Source organism: Protopterus annectens, chromosome 13.part0 (assembly GCF_019279795.1).
Source record: "Protopterus annectens isolate FY-2018-M chromosome 13.part0, PAN1.0, whole genome shotgun sequence".
Classification (NCBI taxonomy): domain Eukaryota; kingdom Metazoa; phylum Chordata; order Ceratodontiformes; family Protopteridae; genus Protopterus; species Protopterus annectens.
The window spans coordinates 1,334,597,973-1,334,612,564 of NC_056747.1; the positions used below are offsets into that span (position 1 = coordinate 1,334,597,973).

At 42.4% G+C, this 14,592-nt stretch overlaps 1 protein-coding gene across 1 annotated transcript in view; it reads left to right on the plus strand.

The window, feature by feature from the left end:
• Positions 1 to 14,592, plus strand: part of CD79B (CD79b molecule) — a 334,641-nt gene that overhangs the window by 160,786 nt on the left and 159,263 nt on the right. The window lies entirely within an intron of this gene.

The window sequence follows — 14,592 nt, forward strand, 5'->3', positions numbered from 1 at the left end:
GTTGAGCAAGAACAGAGACAGGTTTTCGGTAGGAAGTCTTTCAGAATGATTTTAAATGACTGGAGGGAGGGTATTGACCTGATGGATACAGGGAAGGACTTCCAGGTCTTAGCAACATGGTATGAGTACAGACCATGCCGACAGATTTGATAGGTGTGTAGACAAACAGGAGTTTTTGGTCACTGGATCATAATGACTGATAGGGAACACAATTATGTAGAAGGTACAGTTGTGTAAGTAAAACTTACCATAACCGTAGATGTTCGAATGATCACAGCTGCAGTAGCCTTAGCCATATATGGGTTATATCTTACCAAGGATATAGCAGACAGAAATATTCCAAGGCTTCAGGGCACCTTCCACACACCCAAACCGTCAGGCAGCTCGAGCTGAGCACAGCTGACTAAAAAGCACATTTAGGAGTGAAGCCCCTCAAAACTTTCCTGCCAGCAGAAAGAGGGAGGGTGAGAGACTGAGCCCTGAAAGGACAATGTTTGGAACAACAAAAAAAATGCCCAAACCCTGGCATAAAAAATACACCAAAAAACAAGGGAGTGGAGGAAGGACATGGCTGCCACAGCAGTGATCATTTAAACATTTAATGTTGCAGTGAGTGATAATTACACAACTGTACTATGTTCGTCATACTGATCACTGCTGCAGTAGCCTTAGTGATATGGGTAGATTATCTTAGCTAACTATATTTTGCTAGGTGGAAGGAGAAGAGTTCAGGAATTCCTGGAGAATGGTCCCAGCAAAGCTTGTTCTCGACTTAGACAAGGAATTGTAAATGTATGTACAAAGAGGACCAGTTAGCAGGTTCTAGAATCCAACCCTTTCCAAAAAGCCAGAGATGAAGCCAAAGCCCTGGTACAGTGGGCTTTGGTGATGCCTGAAATAATTTTGTTATAGTGAGTATAGCGAAAGGTAATAAATAGCCTTAGACAAACATTTGGAAATAGTCTGTTTGGACACAGGGTGTCCCTTCTTATTCGTACCTTCACAAGAAATGAAAAACTGCTCCGAAGATCTGAAAGATTTAGTTCTGTCAAGACAGAACCTGAGTTGTCTGTGGAAATCCAAGATATGGTGTCTCCTTTCTCCCTTATCTTTAAGTTCAGGAAAGAAAATGGGAAGATGGATAGTTTGGCTTAAAGTAAACTTGGATACCACTTTAGGCATGAAAGAAGGACAGGTTCTCAAAGAAACCCTTTCCTTTGGAAAATGAGATAGGATTGACTCAACATAAGAGCTTCAACTCAGATACACTTCTTGCAGAGGTCACAGCAATCAGTAAAATTGTTTTCCGTGTTAATAACCTCAAGTCAAGTCAGATCAGCTGGTTCAAATGGAGTAAGTGGTAGCTTTTTTAAAACAAAATTAAGTTCTCAAGGAGGGGACACCATTTTTTGGAGGTATCTTATGCAAAAGCCCTTTCAAAAACATTTTGACATGAGACTACAGTGAAAGAGGAGAATCCATGGGCAGACATGCTGAAATGACCAATAAAATTAATCTTGATAGAGGAATAAGAAAGGTCATAGGATAGTAACTCACACAAATATTGCGGAACCAGAGAACAACTAGCCCTGAATGAGTGCTGGGTATGTTGTGGCACCAACTAGAAAACCTTTTCCATTTGCTAATATATGATTTTTTTTGTAGCAGACTTTCTTGCCTCCATTAGTACCTGCTCCACAGTCTTAGTAAAAAGATGCCTAAAAGGAATTAAAACCCTATCATCCAGGCAGTCAATTGAAGTTGATTGATGTCAGGGTGTATCAAATGCCCCTGTTCTTGTGTGAGTAGATGGAGTTTATAAAGAAGCTTGTGGTTTTTGTTTTTCTCTACCCTGCCGCCCAAATGCTGTTGTATTCTTAAACTTGGTGACTATGGAATTGCCCACCCCTGCTGTAAATTTGATTTTGGACACTCTTCCCTGTCCCATCTCATCAGCTCATTCTACAATGTACAGGGAGAGTATTTGGGAAGGCCAACCCCCTTAGTTTCCTAATATTGAATTATCTTCTGTTTCCTCCCTCTCCACTAGACAAAACAAGTTTTACATTTTATTCAGTTGCTTTCACCGTAACTGTGTTCTTCCTACTTTATTAGCTTATTTTGCTTTGCTGCTTGCTCTTAAGTGTTCAAGTGCTTTTATTCTGCTGCATTTATTACTGCTTGTTAGTAGCCTCATTAAATCTGTCTGTTATTCTAAGCCTCTTAGTTTTGGTTTTAGCACTTGGGCTTCAGGCCAATTATTTTACATCTGAGAAGGTTTTTGTGGTCTACACTTGTGGGAAAACTCTTATCAAAACCCTCTCTCCATAAGTTCGTCTAAGTTTTCAGAACACTATGTCTGAACAATTACCATCAGTTTCTCCTGCCAGCCTGGTCGACATGGGCATACTGAGACAGTGTAGCAAATGCCTCATGTTCACTGACAACCCTCTTCTCCTAGCACATAATTCTTCTACTTGCAAGAAATGCATCTACATCAGTAACCTGGAATCTATGCTCTCTCCCACCACAGTCAGTACTCCTGACAAAGAGATTGGCAGTACAAACACCACATCACCCACATCACATAACTAAGCACAACACACACCCACCTATGCAGAGGTTCTCAATAAAAACTCTGTCATTGTCCATGTTGGTGTGAATGACTTGAGATGTACCTTCCTGAACTATATGAAGAGAGACATGATTGAGCTCCCAGAGTATATGTTCCAGGCAGGTATGACCCTACCCTAAGCAGCATCCTATCTTCACCAAGAATGATACCACAATGCCAACAAAAAGTAATTAACTTCAACAATTGGCTTAGTTTCTGGTGTCATTCCAAGGGAATTAAGTATCTGTCTGTCTGGGATGACATGGTTGACGTGTCTCGTTGCTTTGCCAGAGATGGCCTCCACCTGCCACCCCAGGGATTCTGTATTCTGACCAAGGCTCTTGCCTCCCCCATTATGCCTTTTTCAGGCAATGTCCCAAAGACAAATCTTCCAACATAAAAGATCTGTTAAAAAGCAAACTAAAGGTCATGCTGCTTAACACTAGGAGCCTTAACCTGAAAATGCACTCACTCAAGGCTCTCCTTGCACTGGAAGGTGTTGACATTTGTGCAGTCAAAGAAATTTGGTTCAAGACTGTGGAGAGCACCCCTGCCTTACCAGGTTATAATGCATTCCACACATTCCAACCTCAAAATGAGGTCAGGAAGACTAAGGGTTGTGAAGTCTCTATCTTCCATTAAAGACAAGCACACCTCCAGACTGGCTCGTGAGCATGACACACTAGAACTACTCCAGGTGCAACTGATAGTTGACAAGACACCCAGCCAAGTTATAGCCAGCTATAGACCCCCCTCAATGACACAGGACACCCACTCCTCCTACCTGGACCTACTTGATTCCATCAAGTTACCCACTAACACCCCAATCCTTCTTGACTTCAACTACCCCACCATAGATTGGGTGAACTATTCCTGCTCTAATACACTCACCCAAAGATTCCTTGACTTCATCAGTTCTATTGCACTAAACCAGCTCGTCTCATCCCCCACAAGGGGAGATAACATTCTGGGCTTGGTTCTCACCAACATGGGCGACCACTGCACCACTCCCATAGCAAGTTCTTCCCTGGTGAGAACAGACCATCGGCCTATCTCATTTGAAGTTTCTATCCTGCCCAAACCCCCACCCCCAGCCGTAACCAGGCTAAAAAACTTCTCAAAAGCTGACTACAACCTCCTAAGGGAGGGCACCATTAGCTTCATACCACCGCCCCCCGCACAGGATGCAGACAACTATGCTGAACAGTACACCAATGCAGTATACAAGCACCTATACAATTGCATGGACTCAGCCATACCCAACAGAACTAAAACCTGCTCCTCAAGGAAACATAAGCCTGTTTGGTGGACATCCTCTATCAAGAGGCTTTACAACAAAGGAAGAAACTGTTGTCCAAGGGTAAAAGGCCCAAATTCCCAAATGGAAAATCTCCCTCCTTAGCCTCAACAAGCAAATTAGATCACTAGTGAAAACATCCAAAGCCAATTATGAATCAAAACTAGCCTCTGAAACAAAGGGAAACCACCAAGCCTTCTTCAGTTACATCAGGAACCTCAATGGCAAATCCAGGTTTGTTCCGAATTAGTATTTAATGGTACCACTTACACTGACCCTGTTGATTTAGCCAACCTGTTAACAGATAGGTTCATTGCAAACTTCTTCCCCCAGTCCACCGAAAGGCCCATTCAACATCCCTGATACTTGTCCTGCACCTCACATCTTTGTAGATCAAGTGTTAAAGGCCCTATCCAAGGCAAAGAACACAGCTTCCATGGGACCTGATAGTATCTCAGGCTGTATTCTACACCATCTCCAGCAAGAACTAGCTTCACCATTGAGCACCCTATTCAACCACAGCCTAAGTACAGGCTTCATTCCAGCAGAGTGGAGAACTGCCATTGATATCCCCGTGCACAAATTTGGTGCCACTACTGACCATGGAAACTATCGCCCCATTAGCTTGACAAGTCTGATCTGTAAAGTCATGCAGCATATTATTATGGACCTCATAAACAAGGACATAGACAATCTCCAAGCACTTGACCCTACCCAGTTGGGATCTGTCAAGGGCAGATCTTGCCTGTTGAAAAGGTTGACTTTTTTGAGACTGTCACCAAGGCCCTGGAGGAGGGAAAGTCAGTACATACAGCTTACCTTGACTTGGCCAAAGCCTTTGATGCACTCTCCCACTCGGGCATCATCGAAAAGCTAACACAGCTTAGCATAAATCCCTATCTCATCGGGTGCGTGTCCAACTGGCTCACCGATGGGACCCAAAAGGTTAAAATAAGCACCTCCATCTCTGACAGCAGACCTGTCACTAGTGGTGTTCCCCTGGGAGCTGTCCTAGGACCTCTACTGTTTGGCATCTACTTCTCAGAGGTCCAGGCAAAGACAAAAGACCTGTGGCTGACCAAGTTTGTGGATGACTGTAAGTTGGGTGCTGTCATTGACTCCCCAAATGATGTTAACATACTACAAGAGGGTCTCACAGCAACAAATGACTGGTGCCAAAGTCATGGCCTTATGTCAAATACAAACAAATGTATTATCATACCATTCAGCAAAAACATGGCACCTACTGATTACCACATCAACGGCAACCCTCTAAGCAAACAGCTGTGGTGAGAGACTTGGGTACACAGGTTGACAACAGTCTCACATTCAACCATCATGTAGCGGCAGTGGTCAGAAAAGCCTTTTACTTGGTTCATCTTATAAGTAAAGGGATTCTATTCCAGAAAAAATGTTATTACTTCTCTGTACTCCTCCCTAATTAGGTCAATAATTATGTACAACGCCCCGTTTGGTATGTACCTCTCTGAAGACCTGCACCACTTGTAAAGGCCACAGAAATACTTCACAAAGAGAATCCATGGCCTTCAACACTTGTCCTATGTGGACAAGCTCAAAACACTAAAACTCCACTTGGTATGGTACAGATTGCTTAGAGGTGATCTGTGTCTCACCTACAAGGCAATCTCGGACCCTGCCTTGCTAGAGATGCTCCATGTCCATAATTCTAAGTCCTTGTGCATTACCTGCCCAAAAGGCCTAAATCTAATACGAGATATTAACAAAACCTTCTGGAGAGACAGGTTTGTCTCCGAGAGGCTGCCCTGTCTCTGGAATGGACTTTCTGTACACATCAAACAGAGTACGTCGCTAACCCTCTTCAAGCACAACCTTGATGAGTGGATGGGAAACCACAAATATGTCCCAGGGGTTCCACCTGTGTCCCTCATCAACAGGGGTGACAGGTGCTGACTGAGTTTTCTTTTTTGGGGAATAAACTCTTGGCTAGGCTTGTAAGGGTGATAGACAAACAAATACAATGTCAAGAAAACGTTTAATGCATTAAACTTTTTCTTGACATTGGATTTGTTTGTCTATCACTATTTCTTGTGTTCCAGTCATTGCAGCACTAACTTTGAATTTCCTAGGCTTGTAAGGACCCCAGGACCATTAGCCTAGTAACCTCCTATGAGCCTATGATAATTTCCCCTGGCTATTTTCAAAAGACAGGAAAACCACAGCTGCTTGGGCCAAAAGTGAGTCTCTAAAATGATCTTGGAAGATTCCTTCTGAATCTGCAGAAGTACACTGGATATTAGAAGAAAGGGTGGAGAAGCATACAGGAGCATTCCATTCCAAGGAAAAGAAAAGGCATCTGTCTTCCATGCCTTCTTTCATGGTGTCCTGAAATAGAATATTGCCAGTTGATTATTCAGAGAGGTGGCAATGAGGTCAACTTGAGTAATTCTTCACAGATGTAGCAAATCTTGGAAGATCCCCTGTCCTACTTTCTATTCGTGTGTGAGTGACTGCCCTGGTCCTGCTCAGCTTGTCTTCCATGCAGTTTTGTCTTGACAGATTGTAGAATGCCTGCAGAGTGAGATTGTGCTGTGAAGCTATATCCCAAGCTAGCATGCCTAGTCTGCAAAGGAGGTATGACCTGGTTCCCCTTTGCTTGTTGATGCACCACATGACTCTAGTATTGTCTGTAACCACTTGAAGAGGTCCTGGGGACCAGAGATGGTTCAAAGAGTTGAGCGCCTTGATCAGGCCAAGCATCTTCTTGACATGTATGTGCCTGCATATGTCATTGGTGTCCCACACCCCCTACACTTTTATGCCTACTGAAACTGCTCCCCAAGCAAAGTTTGAAGTGTCTGTGGTGACTGACTGCTTTGGAGCAGAGAGGGAGAAGGGGAGACCTGGCCGGATGTAAGGATATCTGTTGTCTCCACAGAAAGATTTCTCTTCTGACAAACCCCAGCACTGGTATTTGAAAACATATAAAGTGTTGATGGTAGGACCAAAGAGATTACCCAAGAAAAATTCCTGACAATTTTAAAAAAGACTTTGCAAAGATAAGAAGGTCATCTAAATATGGAAAAATGTGGATACCCTGTAGCCCGCAATGAGCTATAACTGGAGCTAGACACTTTCTGAACACTCTAGATGCAGTCAATAGCTCATAAGATAAGGCATAGAACTGATAAGGTGATCCAGACACAAAAAAAACTTAAGAAACATCTGAGGTCTGGACAAATAGGATGTGATGATAAGCACATTTTAAGTCTAATTTTGCCAGGAAATATAAACAACAAAAAGAGATAACAGGTTGTAAAGTAGCATCATTTTGAATTCGGGCACCATCACAAACAGGTTTTCCTACCTGGAAAGGAGGAACTGGTTCTATCCTTCCTTGGGGCAGTATGTGATGAAGAAATGGAAGAAACAAAAAAGTCTGATCTGGAGGATGAGGAATGACTCCCTGGAAAGGAGGAATTTCCTCCCACTGCCATCTGTAACCTTGATTAATGATTTTCAGAACCCATTTGTCTGAAATTATCTGTTGCGAAAGAGAAAAATGGAGATTAAGACTTTCTGAAAGAAAAAAGGGACAAGGGTAGGAGGGATTCATAAGGTCTCTTATTTCTTTTTGGAACCCTCTTGCCATTTCTTCTTAAACATCTGGATTTTTTTTTTTTTTTTTGCAAAAATTAGATAAGGAGATAGAAAATCCCTTGGAACATTTGAAAAAGGATGGCTGAAAAATCCTGGGTCTGCTTGCCCCTTTCATCACACTTTTTGATCACATCTACAGCACAGGTATCAAACACTAAATCTCTATCTAAGGGAGAATTTAAAATCTCATTTTTAACATCATCTGGGAGGTTCTGAGAATGCAGCCAGGCAGACCTCCTTAAAACAGTACCAGAGGCTATAGCCCTGGAACAAGTATCAACACAAATATATACACACTATGAACAATGAGTAGTGACTTATGCGACAGAAGAGACTATGTTATTTAAAGCAGAGTTTTGCTCACAGTTAAAAAAATGCAGATAAAACATTCCTCATACTTTCATAATTTGTCAGAAAAAACTTTAACATATGAGCATGACAATTCAAAATTCTGAAAAATCAAAGTTGCAGAAGTATACACTTTTTTTCTGGGTCTATATTATGTTATCAAATACTCATGTATTCGAAAACGTAATAGTCAACCCATAAATGTCGAAAACGTCAAACGTCGAACATTTCAATGGAGATCTCCGTACAGTGCAGAAATGGAAGTTTTCCATTGTCTGCACTGTATGGCGATCTCGGAGTTGGTATATTTAAGTAGCGGGGGTGTGGAGGCTGTGGGGTGCAGGGGGGGGCTTGCCCCCCTGCTTAAAGCATTTAAATGGTTTGTTTGGGTGGGTTTTTGCGCTTTTGTAGTTGTTCAATGTTTGACGGTTTCGACATTTAGGGGTCGACTATTACATTTTCGAATACATGAGTATTCGATAATGTAATATAGACCCCTTTTTTCTCATACCAATCACTAATTTTCCCATCCTTATCAGAAAGAGTAAAATTGGAATTAACTAAGTGCTTAGCAGCAGTGGGATCAACTGAAGCTATAACTCGTGGGTCAGGTTTGGGAATAGTGTATACAAATTTAAACGACTGAGGAACATTATACATCCTAACTGCATTTTTAGTGGCAGCTGGCTGACTATCAGGAAAATTGCAGGCGGTAACACACACATCCTCTAAAGCAGACAAAACAGGAGGAATGGGTGTGGGTTCTGGAAAATCTTTCTGTAACAACTCATGCTATTTTCTGAGGGACTGAAATCTCATTGTTCTCCCACTGAAAACACTGGCACATTATAGAAATAGTCTCAGTGAAACAGAATCCCCCAGAGGGAGATTCATAAACTGAGCTCTCCTCTGAGTCTGAATCAGAAATCTGAAGGAAAAAACATGGATCCCCCCCCCCCCCCCCTGCATCTTCCTGCTTGGATTCAGAATCTTGAATTTCTTCAGGAAAATGTAATGCCTCTTTCTTTTAACAGAAGCTACTTTACAGGAAGGATCAATAGCCTAAATTAAACCCTGAGTTAGACCCAATAAACTACTCCTAACCAAAGAAAACTGAGGAAGTATAGATACATGCTTGGTTTGTTGTTTCTTTGTGATAAGAAAAATGAGGCCAAGCGCATTACTAATGGCGGCAGCAACTTCCCCAGGGATGAGCACTGCATTCTGACACAACAGGGAAACCTTCCCTGTTCCCTCTAGCAGGACTGACAAGAATAGCTCTCCCTTGCCCATGGCGGCAGCAAACTTCCCCAGGGATGAGCACTGCATTCTGACACAACAGGGAAACCTTCCCTGTTCCCTCTAGCAGGACTGACAAGAATAGCTCTCCCTTGCCCATGGCGGCAGCAACTTCCCCAGGGATGAGCACTGCATTCTGACACAACAGGGAAACCTTCCCTGTTCCCTCTAGCAGGACTGACAAGAATAGCTCTCCCTTGCCCACTGAATGGACCCCAACAACCACTGAGGACATGGCTAACTCCCAGTCCATACTGGTTGCAGATGCTACGCCACAGATTTCTGGGGTAAAAGATGAGTGATCTGAGGTGCAACAAATTGCCACAGCAGAGTCACCCACATATGGCTGAGGCAAATTGCTACCCTGCTGTGGTGGTGAAGGCTGTTTGATTATTTTTTTTTTCTTTTTGAGCTTGGAAGAAGGACCAGCTCTGGGACCAGTACCCTGTTCCATGGTCAAGCTGAAACTGCCACTTCTTTCCCAAGGAAGACAAGCAGCAATTGCCAGTAAACACTACCAATCCGTAAAAGTTATTTTTTTGACAGACAAACACAGTAAAATACTTTAAAACACTATCCCCACCCACAAAAGAAAAATAAACACAATTTCTCCACAGAAAAAATGCTTTCAGTTACTTTACACCACCTTTAATCGGACATAAAAAATGAGCTCTCCCTTTAAAAGTGTGTTACACTTTTGAGATTGTCCATTAAAACACAACTCCTAGCTTTAAAATAACTTTCTTGAAGAGGAATGCAATAAAACATCGACAAAATTAAGAAAATAGAACTTTTTTTCTTTTTTTTTTTTACAAACCTCGGAGGAATGTACTTTTTGGCATCAGTAAAGCTCTGAAGGGCTTTGCACCCAAACTTGTCTTTTAGTCAGCTTAGGTCAAGCTGCCTGACAGTTTGGGCACACTGAAGGTGCCCTGAAGCTTTAGAAGCTAGATGAATGTTATATCCTTGTCAGGATACAAGCTATATAGCTAAACCTACTGCAGCAGTGATCAATATGATGAACATGCATACACTTTTTTCCCATACCTATCAATAGTTTCCCCATCATTTTCAAAAAGAGTAGGATTGGGATTAACCAGCAGTGGGATCAACTGGAACTATAGCTGTTAGGTCAGGTTTGGGAATAGTGGCCTTGGCAGGATATGACCCATATAGCTAAGGCTGCTGCAGCAGAGATTATTATGTTGAACATTTCTATTTAGTGCTGGACAAGCAGATGGATGCTGAGTAATTTTATAGGTGGTAAGAAGCTGTGTATATGTTAGTACACAACCCAATTTCTGGGGAAAATCAAGTAAGGCTGTCCCACCATGACAGTTTGCAGCTCAATGACTCACCTTGCAGCTGTCAGAGCAATAAGTGAAGCAGTCTTCCATGTTAAGAACCTAAGGTCAGTGTGAGTTGAGTTTCTGGTGCAAAAAGTGGTAAGTTCAATTTTTCAAGACGAACATAGCTGAGATTCCACGAAGGAGGAATTTGCATGTGAGGTCTCATATACCTTACTCCTTTCATGAACTGTTTTACCAAAAAGAAGGAAGAAAGAAAGAGTGTAATCCATAAGAAGACACTCAAGGATGGCTACACTAAGCCATTCTGAAGTTGCTCACACAAATATTTCAAGACAAGAGGATATTAACCACACTAGACCCTCTGTTTTAATTTAGGCACCACTTAGAAAACCTCGCCCATTTCTAAATGGAAGATTTTTTTGATAGGTTTTCTGGCCTCCTTTAAAACCAGCTGCACATCCTCAAGAAACAAATGCCTAAATAGAGTCATGACAGAATCACCCAGGCTGTCAGCAGATGTGTCTCCAAATTGGGATGCACCAGTCACCCTGAGACTGTGTAAGTAGCTCCAGCATGTGAGGAAGTCTGTGGTAAGTGCCCTTGGCAATTACCATAAATAAGGAGAACCAAGACTGCCTGGGTCAGTTGGGGGTCACCACAATGATATTTGGCATTTGAACTTTCAGAAGTACACTGAGAATCAGGAGAAAGGGTGGAAATGCATACAGGAACCTTTCTGTACCAGGGAACAATAATTCATCTGTCCTCCAAGCATGACTGCAAGGATGACCAGAACATAATTTCCAAAACTATCTATTTTGAAAGGAGTTGAACAGACCTGTTAGAGGCATTCCCCACATCTGGACTAGATCTTGAAACACCATTACCTTGAGCTTCCACTCGTGGGATCTGCCCAAGATCTGCTCAATCTGTCTGCTACAATATTCTGCTCTGATGAGATGTATGATGCCTGAAGAGACAGAAAATACTGAGAAGCCTACCCCCAGGCTACCACTGCCAATAGGCACAGAGTTTAAGAACTCGTACCCCCTAGTTTATTGAGGTACTCCATCACTGTGATTATGTCTGTAACAACCAGAAGAGGACTTGGAGTCCCAAGGTGATAAGGGACCTTTAAGATGTGAAACACTGCCAAAATCTCCTATGGATATTGATGTACTTCCATGCACCCTTCGGCCCCCAAGTGCCTAGTACTTACAATCTACTGGCCGACAAATTCAGTTCCAACTTTACCCCTTTCTCCCCATCAACCTTCCCTCAGGAAATACCAGCAAATATAACTCCTTTTGCTGTCACTAGGGAACAGGTCCTTAGCGCTTTCTCTAAGGCCAACAACACTGCATCAATGTGTCCAGACATTATGCCATAATGCCTTCTAAATAGCATGAAACATAATCTATCAGGTCCTCTGGAATTGCTATTTAACTGTAGTCTCCAAACAAGATTTGCGCCTCATGAATGAAGAACAGCAACAAGGTAGGCACCTACAGACCTTGAAACTACATACCCATAAGTCTCACTGATCTCATATGGAAAGTTATGGAAACAATTATCATTGAAATGATCAGTAATCACATAGAAAACCTCCATACACTGGACCTAATCAATTTGGTTTCATCAAGGGCAGGTCATGCCTACTCACCCTGGTGGACTTCTTTGAGAAGGTCACCAAAGCAATGGATGAGGACAAAAAGGTTCACACCACCTACCTTGACCTTGCCAAGGCATTTGACACAATCTCCCACTTGGGTATTGCTGACAAACTTAAGAGGTTAGGTACAAACCTTTATGTCATCCAATATATAGCCAGCTGACTCACAGACAGGACCCAGGAAGTTAGAATTGGGGAGTCCACCTCTACAAAGAGACCAGTCGCAAGCAGAGTCCCTCAAGGATCATCCTGGGACTGCTTCTTTTTGGCATTTACTTCTCTAAAGTCAAGGTCAATGTCACTGGTCTCTGGCTGACTAAATTTGCAGATAATTGAAAATTAGGAACTGTCATTGAATCTCCCACTGACACAAATATTCTGCAGGAAGGGCTGACACAGACAGACAACTGGTGCCAGAGCCACAGACTAAAACTAAATCCCATGAAATGCATAATAGTATCCTTCAGGATGTCATTCACCACTGGTAACTATCATATTGACAACACACCCCTAAAAGTTGAGCCTTTGACCATCGTGTCTGCAGTACTGAGGAAATCATTCTATGTTGTGCAACTTATAAACAAAGGTAAGGCATCTAGGTCCAAGGAGGTCATTGTTCCACTGTATTTGGCATTCATCAGACCTATCATTGAGTACATTGCCCCCTTTGGTATGTACCTAACCAGGCATATCCAACAATTAGAACTTCCACAGAGGTTCTGCACTAAAAGAATGTAGGGCATAAGTAGTATTTCCCATGCAGATTGCCTCAAGGCCCTATCCCTGTATTCTATCTCCTACAGGCTGTTGAGGAGAGATCTATACCTGGCATACAAGGCATTGTCAGACCCCATTCTGATGGACCTCCTGCATATCTGCAAAACAAACAGCACCAAAATGATCCATTCTAAAGACTTAAACTTTGCCTGTGATGTTAAAAGGACCTGCTGGAGAGACAGGTGTGTATCCCAGAGACTACTCCTTCTCTGGAATAGGCTCCCCATCCATGTGAAGCAGAGTTCTTCCCTAACTCAATTCAAGGGTAACTTGGGCAACTGGAGGGATAACAAGAAATTCATCCCTGGTTTGGCACATGCATCTCTAATGGACACAGGCAGCCTGTAAATGGTTAATCTTCAAGCTACTGCTTGTAAACGTTTCACTTCTCAGACCCCCACTTACACTTGTCAAGGGTGACTGTATGTACAACTAGTACTGCATCAGAAGGGAGAAAGGAAACCCTGCAATGAACTGATCTCGACACCACTATACTCCTCATCTGATGAAGAGAAACACTGGCAAATGGGATTTCAGGGAATGAAGGTGGTACTTCCAACAATTTTGGATATACCTTTGAATTTTTTTCCTGTGAAGATGGGCCAATGGTCAAATGAGTATCATGGATGCCATTAGTCAAAAACGTTTTAGGGATTCTCGCATCAAGATGACATTCCTCTGGGAAAATTCCAGAAACATCATTTGGTATGACAACAATTTATCTTCATGCAGAAAAGTCAGACTCTTCTTGAAGTTAATAAAGGAGCTCAGAAAGATGAGTCTTTGCGAAGGTTTCAAACATAAGTTAGGAGGTCCAACTTGAACCCTAGATGGCAAAGTCAGGATGAGATCTTCTCTATCAATTCCACACACCTTGACCAAGACTCTGCACAGATCAGCAAGTCATCAAAGTATGAAAAAACAGTGAGTTCCCAGAGACTGTCAGGCCACTAATGGAGGAAGGAATTTGGTAAACACTTGCTTTGCAGTGGATAGCAGAAAAGGCAATACAGAAAAGTGATGGAAAAAGGCAGAGGAAGAAAATAAATCCCAACAGAAGGTTCTCATCTGAGCTCTGCTGCTGCTATCACCTAGAGTGAGAGAAGCAATACCCCAAGAGAGCATTCTCTGACTGTCGCATAAGAAAAATGAAATGGTCCTGTCTGTGAGTGTGGAGGGTGGTCTGGTCTTGGCAGTGATTGGTCTTCTCACTCACAGACAGGCAGTGGGAGGAGCTCTGAACTTTGACCAACTAACGAAGGTAGTAGGTCACTACTACCCATATGTCAGTAAGGCAATGTGTTTGTTAAATCTGTTCTGTGCCCTAAAAGCTCTTCCTATAGAAATATAACAAACGCTAAAGTACTATCGCATTGAAGAAGGTTATATTCACTGGGGCATTTGTTTGGGTTCTCCCCTTACTTACCCCCTCAGATCTGCAAAGAAACAAAGCCTGGCAGAACTCGCTTGTTGAAAGGTTGTTTCAAAAAACTGCATTTAATTTAAATGCAATGTAAATATATTAAATGCACCACTGTATGATGTTATATTTTTCCAAAGACTGTATGTAGTATGAGCAGCTTGTGAATCTAACATTTATCAGCTTAGAATTCTATTTCGAGTTTAATGGGTAAGC